The sequence below is a fragment of the Malus sylvestris genome, chromosome 12 (assembly GCF_916048215.2).
Source record: "Malus sylvestris chromosome 12, drMalSylv7.2, whole genome shotgun sequence".
Lineage (NCBI taxonomy): Eukaryota > Viridiplantae > Streptophyta > Magnoliopsida > Rosales > Rosaceae > Malus > Malus sylvestris.
The window spans coordinates 27,970,357-27,975,022 of record NC_062271.1 but is presented as its reverse complement, the minus strand read 5'-3'; the positions used below and the strand labels follow the sequence as shown (position 1 = coordinate 27,975,022).

Genomic DNA, 4,666 nt, shown 5'->3' with positions numbered 1-4,666 from the left:
GGATGGAGGAAGTATACTTCCAGAGAAGATGCCACATCTACCTATGAGAAAGATAAGGCAAGTGAAGACGATACCACACCTCGGTACTTAGAAGTTACCAGTTGCAACCGCTTCGGTGGAGAGAGCTTTTTCTGCTATGAAAATTGTGAAAACACCATTGTGTAACAAAATGGGAGATCAATAGTTGAGTGATAGCATGCTTGTTTACATTGAGAGAGATGTATTTGCTTTTGTTTGTACCATACTTGACTAATCCCGAAACTACTGAGCACCGGTCAACGTTATACCGTCAAGGACCCAGAAGAGTTTCCCTTCAACCAGAAGGCCAATCACAATGCGACACGTGTCGACATCAGAAGCCAATCACAGCACGACACGTGTCAACATCAGAAGCCAATCACAACACGACATGTGTCAATATTAGAACAAAACTAGAAACTCTCTTCTATAAATAGGGATCATTCTCCCACAATAATCTCTAATGTCATTTTGTACTAAACTATTCACTAGAACTCACTAAACCAGAGCTTGAACCTATGTATTTGTGTAAACCCTTCACAATTAATGAGAACTCCTCTACTCCGTGGACGTAGCCAATCTGGGTGAACCACGTACATCCTGTGTTTGCTTCTCTGTCTCTATTCATTTACGTACTTATCCTCACTAGTGACCGAAGCAACCAAGCGAAGGTCACAAAACCTGGCACTTTCTGTTGTATCAAAGTCTTCGCTGATTTTGTGCATCAACAGCTTTTATTGATAATGAGCCTATTATGCGGCGTTTTCATGATATGAAACCTCGTCGGCAATAATTGTAATTTGTTTGTATTGATAAATTATGAAAGACATTACTATATAAAGGATTTGGTTGTTACTATTCTTTTGAACCTTGCACTCTTTTAACTTCGCATATCCTCCTGTCAATTCCTGGTTCCGTCACTGGTTTCACAGATCCAGGACTCCTGCACAGATAGCACACATGCATGAGATAATTTTTCCTTGTTTTCTTTCTGACCTACACTTTGAAGAACGCTCACGAAAATCAGATATACGGGGAAGAACAATTACCTTTATGATTGCTGGGATTTCGAATTTCTGAGCCTCGGAAGTGTCGACATTTCCATGGCGGCAGTACAATCTGATGGTTGGGGTCATTTTTGATTCGAGAGGTCCGCCGTAGTTTTGATTTTGTGATGATGGTAGAGAATTGAAGTTTAGATAGGCTAAGGTTTGAGAGCAAGATGGAGAGAACCCTCACGGCTATGGGCTCAAGGTGAAAATGCTAGAAAGCAAGGGAGAAATGGAATGCTAAAACTTAATTTATACTGGGAGCTGTTAAGGTTTTGTCACGTGAACACTACACGGGTGGAGCTTCGCATTAGCATCAGCGCTCCTCGTTTCCTTCAGGCCACGGGTTCGAGTCTCCAAAGCAGTGAATTGGTGCTTTCTTTTTCATTATTTTTCTAGCGCATATTCTCCTTGCACCAGGTCACCACTTCGAATCTCAGGTGTGTCTGTTTCCTTGTCTTTTCTTTTATTTTCTGTTTTCTTTGTTATTTTATACTTTATTTTATTGTTTCTTTCTTTTATTTGCTATTTCTGTTTGGGTGCATTTTTGCTCACCCACATTAACTGGTGTATACTCACCATACACCTTATTAGTTGTCATATGTCCCATCTTCTAACCCTAGTAAACTTGTTAATTAATATATCTTTTTTAATTTTTAAAACTAATTTAAACATGATTAAATAAATAAACTCAACCCCAGAAACTTTTCAACTTCCCCAACCAGCCAACCCCCACCCACCCATGCCACCCTTTCAATCTTCTTGTTCAGAAGCCATAGCGAATCAGCCATCTCCGCCATCCCTCTTATTCCACTGTAACTCTAATTTATTTTATAAAGAAAACTCAACATTTCCAACACAATCATAACATAAGAATTCCAACTAGAATCAAAGACAATGAAAATAAACATTTAAAGTTCAACTAGAATCATCAATCAAATCTTCCAAAGTCCAAATTTAAAATAAACATCACACAAGTCAAATAAACCTTCAAGGTAGGATGCACAAAGTCCAAATTTGATGATCTCGTTGAGTTTGAGCTTGAGCTCGAGGCCTTTGATGCACTTGACTTCATCTAATTAAGATACAAAACATATAATAAGCAAAGGTAGGATGCACATGCAAAAGCTACGGATGCACATAATAAACCGAACTGAAAAAACAACTTTAAAATATTGAGTATATATGAACTTTTGAAAAGATATCAGCATCAAAAAATAAGGATTACAGATAACAGATAATGACTCCATATGGTCCTCACAATATTATAAGGATCAAAGACTACGGATACAGAACATATATATATATATATATATATTGTCATGAAACCATTAGCTACCATAATGACTCCATATGTTCCTCACAATATTATAAGAACATATTTATAATTAAGTTTTCTGATGCCATTAACATAATTATAAGAACATATTTATATTCCAGACTTCACGGGTATATGATATGTAAAACACGAATATGGTTGAACCACCTCAAACTTTGGCAGAACCAGGGTTGCATTTAAAAGATGGGCAATACCAACACCATCACATAAATGCACTCCACATAAATAAATTTTCAGGCTTAGCAACTTGGCAATATAAAATTGAGCATATATACAAGCAATCACAAAGTTGCTTTGATCACTCACATCTCTTCTCATCTGATTAAGGCCCTCATAGCAATCCACTCGAATGAATCCATTACTCTTTGATGGCAGAGCTGCAGAAAACCAATGCAATTGTCTGCAATGATAGTTAATTAAGGGAACTGACTTCGAATATCAAAAAACTATATAGTAACCTCACCTCAATCCTAATTCTATTCCCATCAATCACAGCCAAATGCAATGGAAGCAAAATAAGTTGGAATGTACCAGTGAGGTGCCCTTATAGCCACAACTTGCAAGGTCTCCATTCTACCATCCTCCCAACACTCCATATATCCAATTTGCTCCTGCATTCGCAAAGTCAATCAGAAACTCATACTTTTCGCGGTTTTTCGTCCCAAAGTAACCGCAAATCCACACTTCAAACTAGTCCTGAATCACATCGTAATTCTCATTTCTCAGATTTTAACAGCAACCCAACTTAGACACCATCAAAAACACCAAACCCCAAAAGAAAAAAATCACCCGTTAATACCAAAAAAAAAACATGGAAGACCTTTGAATATATTTATTTGCCATTTATATAATATGAAAACCTTTCAAGATCTAAACTTTCATGCTACTTCTTTACCAATAAATCCATGAAATTGAAAAGCTACAGATCAGAACCAATGAAATTGAAAAAAAGAAATCTGCAAAACGCATTACGGGGGTAACTGGGTGATAGACTAACCTTGCAAATGAGGGAATTTGTGGGTCGAGACTCGAGACTCGAAATGGTGAGAGGAAGTCATAGGTCGCGCACGGGTCACGGGTCACAGGGGTGAGAGACTGAGAGTGAGATGGCATTGGCATGAAGAAGACAAAGCGGAAGAACTACGGAGCTGGGAAGGAGATGGTCCAGAGTGAGAGTACAGAGGACAGGGATAAGGGAAAGGGAAGGGAATGGATCGATCGATCTGTTTAGGGTTTCAGACTGAAGAGAAGTCAGTCTTAGTGAACGAGAGAGAGAATAAGGGAATGAAACATAGAAAATGTGTGGCTGCTACTAGTGGCTAGGGTTAAAGGGTTTTGTTGATTTCTCAACAAAATTAAAATAATTCTCCAAGATCCTGGAGGCATAGGATTCGAACCCAAGCGCTCCAACTTGAAAAGTTTCACTAAAACCGACTTGGCAACGGATTCTGTTTTGTTATGATTGTATGACTATTTATAAATATTGAAAAAAATAATTATATATATATATATATATAGGTTCGGTTTGACAGTTTCAGTTCGATTTTTTTCAGCCTCGGTCAGGTTCAGTTTTCGGTTTTTTTTCGGTTTTCGATTTTTTGAACCCACCCCTAAGTGATAGTGAGGGAGAAGAGAGAAGAGAGAGAAAGACTTTTCAGAAAAATAAAAGAAAATGGAAAGGGAACCGGGGGACAAAATAGGGGGTGGGCCCCTTGGGCTCATCAATTAAGACCCAAAAACCAATTTTAAAAGAAGAAGATCTAGCCCAAAGTGAAATTTCACGAAAATACCCCCTTGTTCCGATAAAATCGGGACGGGTTGTTACAGTTTTTGTTTCCTCAAAATCATCAATATCTCACCAATGGGTGATAGAAGAAGGCGTAGCTTGGCAATGCAGACGGCACAATACCAAGCAAGCCTTGCAACTGCGGATGCAGAAATGAACAACGAAGAAGCTGAATTTGCAAACTCGCTTATGCAATATGAGCACCATGCCGAATCTCGCTTATGCAATTTTAGTTGTTAGATATTTTTTTTGCCGTTAGATTTGATTATATTCGATCTCAGCTGTTGGATTCAATAAATATATAAATATAAAACTAAAAAAAAAAATTGAATGTAGACCGTTGGATCAACCAACAGCTCAATTGATTCAAGCCGTTCGATCAAAAAAGTAGTTGTTACATGTTGATGCAAGTGGCCAACATGACCTTGTGGGTGGGGCCATGTCGTTGCCTGCCCTTGGCGCGTTGCTCGCGTC

The 4,666-nt window shown here is 38.3% G+C and overlaps 1 long non-coding RNA gene across 1 annotated transcript; it reads right to left on the bottom strand.

The window, feature by feature from the left end:
- Positions 1-756: 756 nt before the first annotated feature.
- LOC126592516 (uncharacterized) lies at positions 757-3,739 on the bottom strand. Its single transcript, XR_007612663.1, has 4 exons — positions 3,404-3,739; positions 2,713-3,017; positions 1,068-2,142; positions 757-961 (listed from the first exon to the last, which is right to left on the bottom strand). It is a non-coding gene; the product is annotated as an uncharacterized LOC126592516 (long non-coding RNA).
- Positions 3,740-4,666: the final 927 nt, after the last annotated feature.